Source organism: Pteropus vampyrus, unplaced genomic scaffold (assembly GCF_000151845.1).
Source record: "Pteropus vampyrus isolate Shadow unplaced genomic scaffold, Pvam_2.0 Scaffold216, whole genome shotgun sequence".
NCBI classification, from domain to species: Eukaryota; Metazoa; Chordata; class Mammalia; order Chiroptera; family Pteropodidae; genus Pteropus; species Pteropus vampyrus.
The window spans coordinates 186,637-206,651 of record NW_011888997.1 but is presented as its reverse complement, the minus strand read 5'-3'; the positions used below and the strand labels follow the sequence as shown (position 1 = coordinate 206,651).

The following is a 20,015-nucleotide window of genomic DNA, read 5'->3' as shown; positions in this document are numbered from 1 at the left end:
TCTATTATCTTTCCATACAATGCAGATAATTATATTGCTAAAATGCTAAATATTAATATTTTGCTGAATAAACTTGAAATATATCTTGTCTAAACACAAGTGTGGGAAAATGAGTAAATATTAAGGTGTCTTTTATGATTACTTTTGTTTTGCAAAATGTCATTTGGAAGTCAAATGTTGCACCTCTATTCAAAGACATACGTGCATAATGAGATTTAAAATAATTTTAAAGGTCTTTAAGAAGGATGCTCTAATAATGGCACTATTAGCATATTCCCTACATCTTATAAATTTCTAGTCTCAATGAAAGTGAGGACAAAGGAAAACTGAAAGATCATGCCCCTCTGTCAGAATGGAACTCATTTATACATCATGGACTCAGATACTTCAGATATGTGTCTATCTTCTCTGTGTTCCTGCCTGCTTCCACGATTTTTTAAAATTTCTTTTTAACAACATATCTGTGTCTAGAAAATAATTAAAACATTTAGATATTACTAATTATTCTAATGTCTGTTATTATGTCATTGAAATATCCTGGCCACTTACTGAACACCTGTGAGGCTTACTGGCAGGTCTGCTTTCTTGGTCATCTCTGTGCCAGAAATAGTAAAATGGAGAGATATTTGGCTGTCAATAAAGTTTAGTCTCGGTTATGTAAAATAGCAGTCTCAACTTTATTTTTATTACTTTATACCAACCTCTGTTTGCTATTTCTGCCATTTCCTTTTTTTTTTTTTTCTGATTCTTTACATATTTGTATTCTATTATACAATACTAGCATTTGTATGTAATGGAGTTCTCCACTGTTATTGAAATTATCCAGGTAAGTTTCAAATCTGCCTCTGGCAAGAAACTCAGAAATTCTTTAGTATAAAACAAGTTCAATAACACTTGATAATATGGTTGCATAGTCATAAAAATGCACATTTGCTAACATGTCCAAAAGCAAAAAAAATTGAGAATGGACAACATGACCTTTATCAGAATCATCAATTTCAGGTTCTCATAATGGGTATCAAGCATTCGGTGAAGAGCTCTGTGGCATCTTCACCAACATCATTAAGAGAAGAGTGTCATTAGCATTCCATCCTCATTTTTGTGGGTAAGGAAGCTGAGGCATAGATAAATGTAATTTGTCACCCGAGGCATGATTGTTAATAAGTAGGGAGAGAAATCCAGGTGTATCTGCAACTCCAGCCTGGCACAGACAGCTTGAAGTACATAAAAATTAGCCAGGATACATAAAAGAAAAACAATATATTTTTTTACTAATTTTCTTCTGTTAAGAAAAATCCTTCCAAAAAACATAACTACTTTTATACCATATGTGCAAATATGACCATATATTTGGTGGTTTCTCTTACTTGTGAGAGATGGGCTTTTTCAAAATGAGAAATACTGTTTATTAATTGAACAAATGATTGCAAGTAAGATTTAAAACAGGAAACATAAACTTAAATAGTGACCAACTAGGTAACACAGTGAGTAACTCAGAAAGGTTAAGGGTAGTGGTGACTGGAGAACATGGCCTAATCCATTGTTCTCAGAGTGTAGTTCCCTGTCCTGCAGCATCAGTATCATCTGGGAACTTGTTAGACATGGAAATTCTCTGGCCACGCCCCAGACCTCCTGCATCAGAAACTCTGAAGGTGTGGCCCAGCAACCTACCTAAAACTGGCCTCCCAGGTGATTCTGATGAATGCTATGTTAAGTATTGTCACTGGTCCCAAACCCATGGGTTTGGCTCTATAGGTTCCAGTCACTTGTTTCCAGGAGGAACCTGCAGACGACGTTGTAAAGCTTTTTGAGTTTTCAAGATATGCCAACAATACGTAATTTTATGTGAATTTTGAAATGTTAGCAACATCTCAGTTAAAAACAAAGAAGCAAAATCTCTGACGGCTAAACAAAACATTTTTACAGATCACATGTTCCCTGGACTTCCAGTTTTTTTTTTTTTTAAATTTCTGGTTTAGAACATTTAAGAGAGAATGTATTCAGCATACTTAGCTTTTACCAACATTTCTTATACTAATAGGTACACAAAAATCATTTAATTCTATAAGTTGATTTGAAATATTAAGTCAATAAATAACATTTTTAGTATCGGATTATACAGATTCACAGCAGAATTTATTGCTATCATTGGACACAGAGAAAAGGGAATAGAAAATCATATCCTTAAACCTGGGCCACTTCAAAAGAATATTCATTAAAGCCAGAAGATTTCCTTTTGCTTTTCTGCCACCTTACGTTTTTTGGGGGATATTCATTTGTCAATGTTCTTGTAACCCATATCATCTTCTCTTTTAAGATCCCTTATTATTCTGCTTGAATAGATCTTTTCTTACCATTTTTTAATAGTGAAATGAATAGATTTTTAGTCTTTGCATATAAACAAAAAGCCTCTATTTTACATTAATCAATAATCAATAATTGACAGTTTGGTTGGGAATGTAAAAGTAAACCCACAATAATTTTTTTATCACAATTTGTAAGATTTTTAATTTGTAATTTATCACATCATTTGTAATTTGTAATTATTTGTAATTTATCACATCATTTAATTATCTTCTGGCAGAAAGGATTGATGATGAGCAGTCTAATGTTAATTTAATTCTCATTTTTTCTTTATTTATTTTCTCTAAAATATGTTATCATTTTCTCCATCCCCCAGCCTTTGTCCATCCCTCAGAGTTATGGTTGGGAGACTGAATGAGATCTTGGTGTAAATAGATGATATATGTCAGGAAGCAAGAAATCCTTAAGGATATATAAGGAGGCTAATGACCCTTACAGTGTTCTAAATAAGGAGGGCTTTGTGCTGGCAGTGAAGGGTTTAAAATAGTTTATGCCTAGGTCTCTTGCTGTATTTTTCTTCCCCTCTCACTTGTATTTTTTGTGGCAGCTCTGATATGCCTTAAGTTCCTCTTTGCATCTCTCAGATCCAGGATCTAGGAGTTGTAATCCCACTTTATTTAGACATAAGTTCTTAAAGTTTTAGCCTAAACCAAAAGCAGTCAGTGCCAGCCAATACACAGGCAGTGTAGTGGTCACAGTTCCCTCAAGTGATCTGAAAGCAGTTGTTAAATTAATTTCTATGGTCTATTTCTCCTTGCATTTGTTGATTCTGAGAGGGGAGCTCCTTTGGGGCTCCCACGTGACTATTTGCTGTTGTTGCAAATGTTTAAACTGTTTTGTTTGTTTTTCTTTTCTGATATCTCTGTCCAGGAGATCTCATCTGCTTTACTTTTCAGGTTTCTTGATCACATAGCGGCCATTTAGTTTCTGCCTTCAGGAATCCCTCATTGTTTCTGGCCTGCTGATGGGGTCCTTTCTTGGATATTATACTCACTTGCAAAGTCTGAAGCTAGGTTAATCCAACTCGGCCTGCTAGTCAACCAGAATGGACCACTCCCATATTATAACAAACTCCTACATTCTTACAATGGCCTATGGGCCTCTCTGCAGCCTGGATGCTTCAATGACTGCCTCCCTTCATTCTCTTGCCCTCATTCCCTTCGGTCACACTGGCCCTCCTGCCATTTCTCAAACCTGGGAGGTTTGTTCTCAGCTCTAACACACTTCACACACTTTCCCCAGATGTTCTTACATATCAGTTCCTTAATCCATCCAACTCTCTGTTGAATGTCACTTCTTCCATGGGGCCTACTCAGACTACCCTATCAAAAGTAGTATCTCTATCCCCTTAATACTGTTTTATTTTTCCTGATAATATGCTATGTGTTCATTTGTCTAACTTGTTCACCACTCCGTATCCAGCACATGGAACAGTACTTGGCATTAACAAGAAGGTGATAAATACCTGCTGAGTGAACACATGAAACAATAATGCCCATTATAAAATCTGACATGTGGGTATTAAATGTCTGTGTTACATATACTTTCGGCATCTATTTCAAGTAAAACAACAACAAAAAAAGTAAAAATAATATTACTACTACAAGTAGATTTTATTTATTTAAGTAGTACAGCAGTAGCTAATATAGTAAGTTCAATATTCTTAAAATGTGAAAATATATATTGATAAATGATGGTGAAATAGATTCTGTTGTTGTGTCTGAAAAGCCTCCATGAGGATGCATAGCTTAATCATTAAACACAAGGAGGTCAAGAGACCATTATTCACCTCCCTTCTGGTTTATTGTTTCATTTATTATTTACATAGTGCTTAGCATCATAACATCTTTTCCTCATAGTAAGAGTCGAGCAGGAAAGATGGGAGTTGAAAAATGATGCCCTCTGAACTCCTCATTTGAAAGCATTCTCTGCTCAAGAGAAAGAACCTCAAATTGGAATGATAACTAACATTCCAAGTGCCCACAGACTGTCATTTATTTGTCTGAGCCTCAGTTTCTCATTTGTAAAATGATAACTGAGAATGGGTAATGTTTAAGGTCTCCTTTATCTCTAACTCTGTTATTTAATAACTCTAAGTATGGTTAGCTTTAAACACATTTCTGCAATATTTTTCCATATTCATTTTCTATTATAGCAGTCACTGATTCTGACATTTTAAACAATGGTTAACATAAATATGGAATGAATATAAAACATACGTAAGGAAACCGCATTGTTTTCATTTAATGTGCTCAGCTTTCACCATCTAACATATAAGATAAAAATGTAAAGGCCTATAATCACTGTGTTGTACACCTGAAACTAATATAATATTGTATGTCAATTTTAATTGAAAAATAAATTTTAAAAGAAAATGTAAAAGCCTCTACAGATATAGTTATTAGCATGGAATCTAGAGCCACACTGGCTAAAATCCAGGTTCAACTACACTAGATGAATGACTTTGGACATGTTATTTAACTTCTCTGTGCCTCCATTGCCTTATCTATAAAATGAGGATACTTTATAGGTTCTATGAAAATAAAATTATATATTTGAGTGAAATCCTGAGAATATTGCCTAGCATCTAGAAGTATTTTTTTTACTATTATTATCTAATTCAAAAGGGTTAATATGAAAATTAAATGAGAAAACACACATTAAAATAACATAATATCTGGCAGAAAGAAATTCATTAATCCAACAAATATTTATTGAGGGCTCCCTGTGTGCCAGTCACTGGTCTAGATGCTGGAGATGCAATATTGAATTAAAGTCCCTGCTTTCCTGGGGTTTGCGCTCTAGTGGAAAGAGAGAAAATGTACAAATAAGCAATTAAATACAATGTTTAAGGTAGTGAAAATTTCTAAGCATAAAAATAATTTTAGAGGAGAAAATATTGGGAGCCCCATTTTATTTAAGATGGTCGAAGAAATCTTGTCTGACAAGATTTATATTTTTCTCGAGTTAATTCATATGATAAAGTAAAGAGAAATTTATAAGTATAAAGTGTCAATGCCATTATCATATATCATTAACATTTATTATGTTATGAAGTAAGAGTTTGCATTGGTATGCCATTACTATCATTCTGATAAAAAAATTAGTGACAAATGTCTTCGATAGTTCCTTGATGCATCTAGAAAATAGTTGGTCTCATTTTAGTCATTTTCAGTAAAAAATATTAATATAGAGTTCATCCTATGAAGGATAATTTTTAAACATGATATTCATCATACTAATTTTTAGTGTTTTTAGCAATAATGGTAACTTTAAAATGCATATTTAATATGTACAAAATACATGTGTCATAGGGCATTGTTTAGGAAATTGAGGATTACAGAGATGTCCAAAGTCATACCAGCAACAGAACAACACTCAAACCTAGGTCCTTAATTCTAAATTCAGAATTCTTTCCATTATTCCAAACTGCCCAAATAATAATATATTTAGTTGGTTATACTCTGCAGTTTCTTAATTCTTCAATATATATTACTAACCTTTCTTTCCATTTATTTTTATTCCTGAGGACTAGATTGCACAAGATAATTTCATTTCCCACATTAGTGGATTTTCATGGCCTTTGCCCTCGGATGAGAAAAATGTAGAATTCATTATTTTTCTTATTCATTATCTCATTTATTATTCAACAGTTTTTTCTACTATATTGCTCCACATTTCACGGTTAACAGTTTACCCAATATACCAGTTTTACTTCAATGAGTAGTTTATCAGGATAACATGAAGCAGCAGTTCTAGAACAATATGTTTTACTGAAGCACTGAAAGCTACTCGTATGGTACAGACAGCTACGGTACAGACAGAAAAACTAAGGAACTGTAGATGTGAACTGGTGAAGTGATGAATATTCATGCTATACAAAGACCGATATTTAGAGTTGGGCAACATCTGGAGTAGCTACTGGGGATTAGGCTACCCTTGGTCAATTGTCTATCCATGGGAAGAGATTCATGCTTAGAACGGAGCAAAAGTAAGGGATAGTGATTTAAAAGTCTTATTCAAATACTTTGCCTATGAATTAATGAAATATTTTTTTTAAAACAATATGTTTTCAATTCATGAGACTATAGAAGATGGCGTTATTTTAGAAGCAGTTTAAAATATAGTCCCATGAAGTCATTTTTTAAAAAGAGCAATAAAAGACATTTTGTTGATTTATTATTTTTTCAAGATTTTTACAATGTGGTTTTTTGTTGTTGAGGAAAAAGGAGAGAAAAAAGAAAAAAAATTCTGGTGCCTTACTCTCCTAAATATGGTAAAAGTAGAAAATAGAACATAAATACTAATCCGCACAATAAATGTTGCACTTCATGCTTTTTCTAAAAGTGCTTATGTACATCATCTCATTTGATTACATGCAAAACATTGAAAAGAGAGCCTGGCACAAAGCTAGTAGTTAATAATGGTATTCGTTGTTTATTTTTCAGCGGTTCTTCAAGCTCAATATATCTAACAAGACTTCTTACTCACACACCCACATCTCCAACTTCCTTCTGCTCTTTTTCACCTAACTTCATGCATGGTATCACCTAAACAGACACTCTAGTCTGAAACCTGAGAGAAGCTGTGACTCTGTCTTACCTTTCAACCTAACCATCAGCGTTGCCTCTAAATTCTCTATGCAAATGCATTGGCTTGGGTTTTATATATATATATAATTTTTTTTTTTTGCCAAAACTATTATAATTACCTCTCTTAATCTAAAAGAATCCCCATTCCCAACGTGCCTATAATTCATTTGCTACACCGCTGGTAGAAGTGGTCTAGTCATGTTGACTGCTTAATTAACCTTAAATATTCGCCCAATGATTTTAGCATAAGACTCAAACTCTCTGAGCCTCAACCTTTTCCTACTATTCATTTTCTCCATACCAAATTACATGTAGTTCTCAGAATACACTGTTTTCTCAAGCCTTCCCTCCCTTGCACAGTCTACTTCATCTGAGAAGAACGCTCCTTCCTCTTTCTTAGCCTGGGAAACCTCTCTTTATCTTTCAAGACTTGGACCAAACATCTATTCTTTGTGATGATTACTCTGATGACCTCAGCGAAGAAGCTGCTGCTCTGAGGTTCTGTGCTCATATTGCTTGGCTTCTTTCCACCATGGCCTTCATCCATTTTTGCCAAGATTCAGTTGTTAAATATTTATTAAATGTTGAATTTCAAAGAAAAAAGACAAAATCCATGCTCTTAATTTGGCAACCTCTAATGCAAGAGAAACCTAAACAATGACCATGACTGTTATATCAAAAGTAGGCCTTTTTAATGCTGGTTCTATGCTGTTCTTCTGCCCTGACCAAGCCTCCCACAATGCCTTTTTTACCCCAAAGTTCCATTTCAAAAATCTACTTTTCTCTTTCTTCGAGGCCAGCAAAATGCTTTATGAAGTCACCCCCACTCTGAACAGGATAGGCCGGGATCCATATAAAGGGAGCTAAATCAATGGATGTTTGCTTCTTGATCTTGCCTGCTGTGTAGCTGACTTATGACTGTTAACTCAGGAAGCATCCTGACTACTTTTGTTCATTTTTAGTTTTCATGTGCATCTATGCATCACTATGTCCTATCTAGGCTCAAACCAGTGACTGGACCTTCTTTTTTTCTTCTTTCTTCTTCCCTCCTTCCCTTCTTTTTTTTCTTTTCTTGCATCTATCTATAAATATTGAGTACATGCTATGTACCATACACTCTATTGGTTGTTGTGGTAGAGTGGTGAATAAGAGAGATGTGGTTATGATTTTCATGAAGCTTTAAGAATCTACCAAGGGACATATATGGAATTAAAAATATTTATTAAATTATTTAATTGTAATAATCATAAAAGAAAAAGGAAGTAATGATTTTTGCTAATGAAATTTTTAGAAATTTAAAAGCTTGTGGGCATTGGGTGGCCCCAATGTTATCACAAGGGTCCTTAAAAGAAGGAGGCAGAAAAATCAGAGTGAAGAGAAGGAGATACAATGATGGAAGAAGCAGAGGTTGGAGAGAAGCCATTGCAGAAAGGGAGCCATGAACCAAGGAATGCAGGCAGCCTCTACAAGTTGGAAAGGCAAGGAAAGGGATCTTCTCCTAGAGACTCATGCAAGATGTTGACATCTTGACTTTAGCCCAATGTGGATGATTTTGGATTTCTGACATCGAAAACTGTAAGATAATAAATTTCTGTTTTCTTTTTAATAAATTTTATGTCACTAAATTTTTGATAATTTGTTATAGCAGTAATAGATAACTAATATGCACAGATTGGCCTGAATTGTTTTTTTCTTTTTGAGGCAAAGCAAATTGGAAAAATATAAGTCAAAATACAAATATGTGTTGCATACACTTTTCAAAAAAAACCAAAAAATGAAAAAAAAATGTTGGACTTCATCACATGAGCAATTTAGAAATTTTTCTAGTTTAATTCTCTGGTTAAAGCTAAATAAACATAACCTTTCCTTGCTTATCTTTCAAATCAGCATCATTACAACTGACAAGAATTGGATATACTTGCTAAGGATCCCACATTTTAAATCGGACGTCCTAGATTGGAAGGATTGGTCAGTAAAAAACATAAACACATACAGATATTCTTGAATAAAGAGTAAAAATAATTATCTGTGCTAATATTATTGAGAGCAATTTTTCCTAAAAGCTACTTTTTAAAAAATAGCTAAAACTTCTTTCTGCTTTCAAAATTGTGTTTCTTAAATTTGATTTTGCCTCTCCCTACTGATTTAATACTTACACATTACTTTCAAAAAAGATAAATTTGGGGAATGATTGTGTGATAAAATGAATCAATACAGTCAATATTCTTGAAATAGAAACCTCCCCTAGTGAATTTCTAAATGTTTCAGTGTTATAAGTTGACTTATATATACAGCTTTTCTCGAGCACAGTTGTTGAACGGAGTGAGGGGCATCTGTGTATATATCGTGTCTATAACTGGGCATGTTTCCATACATCGACCATAATGTATGCATTTAAAAACATGCCATTTAAAAAGTAGAGCAAGTCCTTGGGTTTATTTTATTTCGGAAGGTTAAAACTACTGTTTTGAGGTACCAAATGCTTACTCATAATTACTTCTATCTCATATATATTGCTTTCTACTCATGAAAGAAATTAAGAGTGATGTTTCCAGAGATTAGAAAAAGAAAAAAGAATAGAGAGAGAGACAGAGAGGAGAGGGCAGGAGAGGAGAGGAGAGGAGAGAGAGAGCGGAGGTAGCTTTAATTAGTAAAATAAGTTTTATTTTTATTTAATTCTGTTTGTCTAAAAAGAAAAAAAAAAACCACATAATCCTCTTAAAAAGATGCTGCATCACGCCCCTGACACATTGCAGTATATTAACAAACATTTAAAGATATACTTAGATATCCACCTAATTTTTAAAAAACATATCATAACTTCAGGATTCAAATCAGAATGAGACAGACACATTGATTTTTAAAGCTGAGCCTATGTGTATTTGTAAATTTTTCATCTTTCCTCTAGTTTTTTAATATTCTCTCTGCATACGGTGCACTCACTTGGCCTTTGGTAATACCCACAGGCAAACTGCACAACCGCTGCAGGTTTCCAACAGCAGGGGCTTGTCAGTGCTGGATAAAGATTGCATGGCACATGCCAGCTCAAACATGGACATTTCCTCTTTCTGTTTTCCTGCTCCCAAAGGCCAGCCAATCCAGGGTGAAAACCCCCAAATCTGGCACACGTGATGCAGAATCTCAATACAAATGATTATGCTTTCATTCCAGCGCCTCTGCAGGTGATAGAAAGTAAGCTGCCCTTCTCTCCAGGAGAGGACTGCAGTCAATATGTTCACAAGTGCTTTTCTTTTAGAGAGGTATTTCTCAATGCAGGGCAGTGTTTAGAAAAACTGGTAGTCAACTATTCTTAAAAGCGCCGCTTATTAAGTTTTAAACCATGGGCAGAGAGTAAAGAGGAATATGGGCTCTGGGTGTGGCTCCTTTTGTGTATAGCCCATATACAGTACATCTAATAAAATTAGATTTTCTTCGAATTTCAACTTATTTCTCAAATGTGACCTTGTGTTTCCAAATCTTCGAAGCTTTCCGATGGGGAAAACTAATATCACTTTCAAGGGGAAACTCTCCAAGGAGTGGATAGTTGTTTTATTTTTATATACTTAACACTACTTATTAAGGTTGTGATAAGTATTTGTGAAATGTGCAAAGAGGATTAATGTGTATATTAGTTTTCTATTGCTGCATAATAAATTACAACAAACTTAGCAGCTTAATGTAAAATTCAGGTATTGTCTCACGGTTCTGTAAGTCTGAATTCCAACACAATGTGACTGGGTTCTCTGCTTCAGGCATCACAAGGCTAAAATTAGTGTATCAGTTGGGCTGAATACTCATCTGAAAGCTCTGGGGGAAATTCTCTTCCAAGTTTATTCGGGTGGTTGGCAGAATCTAGTTCTTTGCAGTTGCATAATTGGGGTTTCCCTTTTCTTTCTGGCTGTTGGCTACAGATCACTTTCAGCAACTAGAGGACACACTCGCGACCTTTTCACATGGCCACTTTCATCTTCAAGTCAGCAATGGCATGTCAAATCCTTCTTACATTTTAAATCTCTGACTTCCCCTTCTGCTACCAGCTAGAGAAAGACTTCTGTTTTTAAAAGGCTTTTGTGATTAGGTTAGGCCCATGTAGATAATCTTTCTATTTTAAATCAACTGATTAGTAACCTTAATTGCATTTGCAAAAACTCTGTTGTCAGATAATGTAACATAGCCATAGGAACAACACCATGGAGTAGAAATCATGCGGGCCTTCTTAGAATTCTGGCTATCACAATGAGTTTCCTACTTAGCTCACCCTTTCTGGTTATTGCTATCTTTTATTGTCTTTCAACTATTTTGTAACTCTGTAAGTTCTAGTACACTAATAACAATGCACATGATTCTTATCCATAGAAATACAAGTGAAGTGTGTCTACAATACAATTCATTATTGCTCTGTGGATAGACTACTTTTGCACCTAAATGTAAATTCATTTCCCAAAGCCTATATACATACAGTTCTTGAAACTCTCCTTTGAATTAGTTGTAACATCTTACTGGTTTCCTCATTAAATTATGAATTAAATAAGATATTTGACTCATGCCCATTTTACATTTGTATGAGTTAGGATTTTTTTAAAAAAATCAATCCTTTAACCATATTTGTTCCTCTAGTGGTACATTAGTACATAGACATGATCTTAGATAGGGTCATAAGAAGCTTGGTCTTTAGAAAACTGAAAAATCTAGAAATAAAGAGTCTAGTTGAGTGGAAAAGATAATACTGTTTCAAGTGATGTTTTATGCTCAGATAATACTGTTTCAAGTGATGTTTTATGCTTATTTAAGATACGAAAAGATTTGTCTCAGTTTCAACAAGTTCATGTGTAACTTTTTTCATAAAGGGAGAGTACCAGGTGCATCTATTTTGTAATTGTAACAAAACAATGATCTTCTTGAGAATTCCCTAATGAAGGAAAGCCATGAGTAGGTGGGCTTACTGACTGAAAGTTACGAGAGGTAGCAGCATTGATTTTGACCTCTTCCTTGTTGCTAAGCACATGAATGAGATCATATTATATTCCATCTTATAATTTGCAGCTATATAGATCTGTGGCCAATATTTAATTATTACAGCAAAATTTATAATTGCATTTCACATGGTAGTTATTATACAAACACTGATGTTTGCCATCAACTTTATCATTAAGTAGTATCTTTAGAGTACCTTAATATAAATCAGATAACAAATACACACTGACTATAAAGCAGATATAAGTACTCATTTTCAACAGAAATTTTAAGCAAACTAAGTGTCCATTGGTGGATGAATAGATAAAGAAAATATATACACACACACACCCCCACATCCACACAAACACAATGGAATATTATTCAGCCATTAAAAATAAGGAAATCACATTGTTGGACTTTGAGGGCATTATGCTAAGTGAAATAAGTCAGAGAGAAAAAGACACCATGATTTCACTGATATACAGAATCTTAAAAAAAATATGAACTCACAGATACAGAGAACGGATTGATGGTTGACAGAGGCGAGTGTGTGTGTGGAGTGGGGGAAGGGTAGGTGAAATGGATGAAAGTAGTCAACAGGTGCAAACTTCCAGGTATAAAATAAGTGAATCATGGGGATATAATGCACAGCATTGTGACCACAGTTAATAATATCGTATCATATATTTGAAAGTTGCTAAGAGTAAATCTTAAAAGTTCTCATAAGAAAAAAATTGTAAGCATGGGGTGATGGATGTTAACTAGGCTTATTGTGGTGATCATTTTGCAATATATACAAATATTGGAATCATTATGTTGTATATCTGAAACTAACATAATATTATATATCAATTTTTAAAAAAATTAAGGAGAATGGGTTTACCGATTGACTGGTATATTTAATGACTGGTATATTTTTATGTATCTGTGAAAGATATCCAGATCTATTACACAATTGATTATATTTACCAATTATGATAAGCCCATCATTCTAAATGTAGTGAGTTTTATACAAACATTTTGCTTCAGTTGTTTCAAAATATATAACAGGTTATGATGAACTGCAATGATAAAAGAAAAGTTTTTGTGTTGCTAATCAGGACCCCAAACTAGTATTTTAGTTTGCTAAAAATAATCTCTAATTAGGTAGAAAATATTATTAGAAATCCTCCTTATAAGTATGAGTGATGCTGTAACTATGGAAGGAAAAGAACGAAAGATAGTTATATTTGCTTTACGTTGTTTCTAACTTTATATTCTCTTATTAGATGCAGGCAGTAATATACCAGATGTTTTCTGAAAAGTATGTTTTAAAAAAATAAATGTCTTAGATCAGAGTCAATGAAAAGTAACTTATTCCGTAAGAGTGTCTTAGTTAAAAGCTTTGTGAACTTTAGAAGAAAAGCATAAAACTGTACTTGGCCTTCATTCTTACTGAGAAAAAAATAATTCTCATAGGAATCATCCTATCATGACTCATTTAGAGTTTTGATTTCGTGAGAAAGGAGGAAGAGGCCGATGCTGAAATCAGTACCAAATGGGTAAAATAAATTTATATTATAGACTTGTGGGAGATTTTCTTCAGCATGATGAATAATTAGTCATTTCTAGATTCAATGAGTAGCAAGTTCACCCTTAACCCCTCTCACAGTGCTTTTTTTAATAAAGGCATTTGGCCAAGTAAGATCAGGCTGTTGTGTTAAATTCATAAAGTATAAAGCACTACTTTTAGACTTTACAAGTAGAATACTTCTATTTAAGTAAATTGTATAAATTGCATTTGTTTTATTTGTACTGCTATAAAACAAACCCTTAAGATATTCTCACTTTTAAAAGTGACCTAGTATGATACAGAAAATATTTATAAATAAGCCCAAGAAACAAATAAAATGAATGAGCACATTGCAAAAAATCAATGGCAACTGGCTGTAAATTTTTTTCAAAAGTGATCTAAAGCTGTGGTAAGATAGACTTGACATAAATATTACACCTTTTCAGGATTATTTTCCAATGCCTTTGAACAGTAGAGCTCTCACTGCCACATCGAGCTGTACTTTGAATTTCTTGCTTTGATGCATTCCTGATTTTATTGGTGCTTAAAGGCAAAGTTTGGATTTTATTTATTTTAAAAGCATTAGAGAAATATTTGCAGAATGACTGGTTTTATAATAAAGAATTCTAACAAACAGATCAGTTAATAAACCAAGAAAACTGCACCCTTATGGATTCACTTAGAAAACTGATAGAATTGCTTAGTTGATGACTCTTAAATATGAAACATTTTTTGAAACTTTTAAAAAGCTTTAGTGGTTTTTCACATAAGAACAATCAGATTTAAAATACATGACACTGTTCTGCTAGATTTTAACAAATGCAACCTTAGAAACCTGTTTAAGTATACATCACCAAATGAAAGGCAAAAAGGATATAGGATGGAACTTTAGAAGGCCAAAATAAGCAGTTACAAGGGGAATAATTCAGTATGTACACATGTGGCCTACATTATAAGAAGCAATTTTTGGGCCAGAGTTTTAACTAAATTGATATTAGTACTCAACTCAGAGAATCTTTCCTTTGGCCAGCCCAGACTTTTCAGGTCATATAACTTTTCCAGTCTTCCCTGGCCCCCAAAGCACTGTTCAACTTTGGCTTTCTCCATGAAGTCTTTCTGTCTAATTAAAATTACCTCAATTTCTTCTCACTCATAAACAATAAATATCAAAAAATATTTCACTTGTATAAATGCTGTGTTGTATTAGTTTCAAAGTGTATGTGTGTGTGTATGTGCACACACGCATACGTGTTTCTTTGTACATATAAATTTTGTCTCTCATGCAGGAGTTTGCGTTTCTCCATGCAGGAAGCATAGCCTCATGCTTTTGTATTTCCCATGGTGCCTAATGTAGAACATGTTATTAAGCATGAAATGGTTCCACTGTAAAACTCCAGGCTGCTGCGGCCAAAAGGGTTTTTAATGGGGTACACAGGAAGTGTACTAGAGTCCATGTTTTTGCCTAGTGGGGGATTCATTTTCAACTTGGACCTAAGCTGGAATTTATTCTCCCAGCCAAAAGTAGTAGAATATACAGCCCATCCCTGCAACTGCTACGGCGCTGGCAGAACATGCAGGCAGCAGACAAAGAGCACTCAGAGAAGACAGAAAGTTGCCGGGCTTCTCACATGGAGACAGAAGCCAGTCCCCATATAATAAATACTAGCAGTAGCCAGTTAGCTGACAGCAAGGCGTGAAACAGGGTTCATATTGAACTACATACAGTTTATGAAGATTCTACATTACAATATGAAAAACAGAAACTAAGAGTTTCTTACTATTAATAATAAGGAATTTGTTACAAAGATTAATCCAGCACAGAAGAGCTGAGGATGTAAAGAAGATATAGATGACAAATTGACAGCAGATGAAGAAAATTCATCTGTTCTATACCCAAATAGATGCTTCACTAGTCTCATGGAACTAATAACACAAAATTTAAAAAGAATTCTCAAACTCTACTCAATATTTTTTCTAGTTTGTTTCATGTACTTATCCTTAAATGTAAGTAGATTGTAATTCCATTCTTATTTAATACTTATTTTTTCATGGATCCCTGAGATAAACCCTCAGATTATAGAAATCTGAACCTAGTAACTTGCAGACATGATACTGGCCCCTATGTTGAAAATAGCAGGGCAGTATTTTTTTTTTTTTAATAGAGGATTGCTAAAAGAAGACTTATTCTTACAGGATACAATGCACTAACACCTGGCTGAGCAAATATGGCTGTTTACTAAATATCTGTTGATTTAACTTCAAATATCATAAATAAAATATTTTTGAGTTTATCTCTGATATAAAACAGGATGAAGCTACTCAATAATCTGTACACATTGAAAAGAACAATGCAGGATGAGGTTGGATGCTCGATAACCTTGGAATTAAAAGAGAAAAACAGCTGGCCATTAATAAGCCTTAGAGGTGACATTTACCTTGTTTGGTTTACCTAGGCTCATAGCTTGACATCTCAGCCAAAATAATGTCCATCACCCAGAGTCTGTGAATGTTAGGGAGATTTACTTGCATTTTCTGAACTCATAAGAGGCTGAAAAATGCCAACTTTGTTAATTCACTGTGTTATAACTTAGAACTCGGGCTCAAGTGACAAAAACTTCAATGTCAAGCTGGCTTAAGCGCAAAGGGAATTTACCGATTTAAATAACCAAAATAGTTTTGAGGTTTGGTTGGCTTAATGTTGAGGCCCGAATAATACCACAATTACCTGGTTCTCCATCTTAGATTGATTTCTCTCCACATGTTGGATTCATTTACAGACATGATATCTCTTTTTGATTAAAAACTTACCATTGTAGCTCTAGACTTCACACCTAATGTGAAAGGTGTAGCCTCTCTTTGCCAAGTAACCTGGATGTTGTCCTCATGATCCTCTCAGGGTTACATATCCACCCATGAACCAACCTACCAGGCCAAGGAGATCGGGTGTGCTGATTCATATTGGCCAGTCCTGAAGCTGAAGGTGAGGTCAACTTCACTTTGGTTGTATAGCCTGAAAGGAAGGATTAGTTATTCCTCAAAGGAAATGCTGCATATTATTATTAGTAAGAAAGATGTTGGACAAAAATGGCAATTCCAATATAAAATAAAAAAAAACTGGACTTCACTAGATAGTCCTCTCAGCTTGGCCACCATATTCTTTTCTCCTGAACAAATATCAGAAATGAGAATACAAATATCAGAAATTTTTATAATGGACAAGGAATTAGATTGAAGGACGTTAGTTATATAATTTAAATATTTTGTGGCGGCAACTTGTTGTATTAATTTTCACATTGACTGTACATCTATTAAATTATCTGAGGATTAGTTGCTGGGGCCTCACTGTAGGTCTATATATCATCTCCCACAACCATTGTATCATGAAAATTCTAGCTGGTTAAGCAAACTCAGTTTTAAATTTGAGGCAACCAGTTTCTAACAGAGATTAATTTTAGAAGTCTAATATAGAACTCTAATTTCTCTGTGTTAGATTTCAGTGGACTTTACGGACTTGGCATTTGCCTAGAATATTGTTATTTCTTTTCCTTTTTTTGAAAATAATAATAGTCCATTTACTAAGTGTATAACCTCAGGCAAATCATTTAACCTCTCTGGATCTCAGATTAATCAGTTACAAATGAGACTATGTAAAGTCCATCCATCCTTTTGATATTCTCCATGACACTTTCTCAATTAACGGGGGCCATTAATATGTCTCTCTTATTTTACATATTGTATACAGTTGTACCAGATAAACTCCAAATCTCAGTGGCTTACAAAGACAGAACTTTATTTCTCACTCATAATACGTATTAGCTGGAGCTCTGCTCCATATCATGTTCATTCAGGAACAAGGCTGGAGGACAAACTTTACCCAGAAAATGTTACTTCGATGGCTGATGGAAGGATACTGGTAGAACCCATGCCTTATGTAAATGACTTCTGCTCTCATACCATTGGTAAGAGCAAGTCACATGACCAAGGCATATATCAGTCTGATAGGAAGTGAGCTAGTCTCATTGAGTAGGGCAAGCACATGGCCAAGGGCTAGAAAATGTAATCTCTCACAGGGAAGGGTAGGGAGGACTTGGGGGAAAACAATATAATCTACCACAGTACTCACTGCCCAAATACAATAAAAATTAAATTGTGTTGGCATATGTTATCTTATATTGTCTTATCTTATGTGAAATAATACATTTAAAAATATATTATGTGGTATCATAGTGCTCCATTCATAGTAAACCAAATGGAGTAGCTAAGAATATGGGGCCACTCCGAGAAAAAAGAATATAAATAAGAATCAAATTTTTTCAATGCAAACTAATTATTACTTATAGTTCTTGGCAATTCAGTAGATATTGGAGTGGTAATAAAACCTGCGGAGAGGAAAAAATAAATATAGTTCTGAGTTTGTGACTGACTCTTTACTCTGACTTCTCCCAATCACCTTTCGAATTCTGAACTTGAATGGCACAAACGGTTATCCCTGAATGAACAAAATCTCAGATATTCACTAAGTGACTGCTGCAAGATTTTAATGGATTTAGCACAAGTAAATATTATACAAAACTTGCAGTAGAGATGTAGCCTTGAGGTTCTCTTTCTTCTGAAGGGTTGCTGTGACATCCAAGTTATTCTAATGCAGTAGTTCTCAAAATGTGGTCCAGGAGCCAGCAGAATCAGCAATACCAGGGAATTCGTTAGAAATAAAAAATGTCAGCCCACCTTTTGACCTAGTGAATCAGAAACTCTTGGGCTGAGACCTAGCCAAGTCTTCCAATTGATTCTGAAATGCACTGAAGTTTAGAAACTACTGGTCAGTGGGGATTCTTAAGCCTCTGGGGCTTCAAGCCTGAAGGTGTTAGATGTTAGCTTTGTTTCTGAGTGGCTAATGGCACATCAGCACCTTTTCCTTTCATCTAACAGAATCTAGTGCTGTTTATAATCTCCACCTGAAACAACGTATCCTATATAGCCTAGTGTTCTAAAACTTCAACTAGATCGTTGACATGGATTAGTGTGAGAAATATTTCTATATCACCGCATATTTGCTTTAAAAATATGTTATAGCTATTTGCTTCAGTATGCCAGTTTGACCAATGTTATGTGATCTTGAAATAAAAAAAAAACCTTGTCTTATTTTAGGATCTGCTTTGCCAAAAATATTTATGGCTTTCCCAGCTTTGCCAGGGTAGGAAAGCTGCAGGGGTTTGGTTTATAGCAAACCGACTTGTGTAGGTCAAGAAGGCCTGTGGAAAAATCTGAACTGTGCCTCTTTCCCAAACCCAATTCAGGCCATGGTCCAAGAAGAGAGAAATAAACACTCAGGTGAAGAATTGTTCATTTCTTCTGGAATATTTATAAGATCTTTCCTAAGGAGGCTTGATTTGGGATCAGAGAAATAGGATTAAAATAAAGTTTTACTGAGAATTGGTGAGTTCAAAATTTGGGACTGAAAAATTAGATAATGCTTTATTTCCTGCCTATTTGAAATTTTCAGAGACTTTTGAGGGTGATTCCTCTTTAATATTCTGTAGTTCTTTAGTACAGATGTATACTGACTAAACTTACCATTATTGTTATTTTGATCAGTTTCTTAATATAGTTTGGATATTTTTGGAGATTTCTTAAGAAAAAAACATTGGTCTATTTTAAATCATGTTATTTTTTTAAATAAAAAGGATGACTTCTATAACTGAATATTTTATGCTAAGCTTTCTTATGCTTTCTCCTTTGAAGTGTTTACAATTTATGCATTTAAGTATTTGCCCGAGGTTTTTGCCTAGACACAGTAATACTTTGCACAATTTCTTCCTTTAGAAGGTACTAACTGGGAGCAGGACATAAGATATGGTAATATATTGATAATTAACATGAAAGTGGAAAAAAAGGGACAAAAGATATCTTTGAAAATTCACATTTATAATCTGATTTTCCCAGGACACACATCAATCTGGGGGCATAGATAGATAGTGTATTACAATCAGAGAATACAGGGTAAAATAATGGTAACGAAAATGTATCTCTTAGCAATTGTTATAGCTGCTATAACATCTCATGGCATTTCTTTCTGTCTTCGTTAGGAATCCCTTGTGCTCATCATATGACCGTTCACATCTCTAGTGTTGCTATTCCCCTTGTGACATCACCCACATTATGGCATAGCCTCGCCTTCATTTCAGTTTCAATGGTACGTGTGGTGAAATAAAGAAAAATACCTTCTTATGATTAGATTAAACTGTACAGACTTGTTCTTTCTTTTCCCACAGTACTGCTTCTTTTTCTATTTGATTTACTGATTTAGTCTCTTACAGCCTCCTTTTCCCAAAGAATCTGGCACAGGTTTCCTGAGGGCTGTTCCAGAAGACAATTTGTGTGACATATTATTTTGCTTTTTTCTTCCCCTCTAATTCCCACTGTGTCCCAACCTAAATTAAAAAAACAATTCTGCCAGGTATGAGCCTCTTTTAAATCTTACATAGTGCTTGAGAAGTAAAGAAATCACCACTTTTGCCTAAATGCTTTTTTTTTAAATGAGAACCCAGTAC

The 20,015-nt window shown here is 34.3% G+C and overlaps 1 pseudogene; it reads left to right on the top strand.

Moving 5' to 3' along the window:
* The window catches only part of LOC105300639, a 504,401-nt pseudogene that overhangs the window by 482,913 nt on the left and 1,473 nt on the right, over positions 1–20,015 (top strand).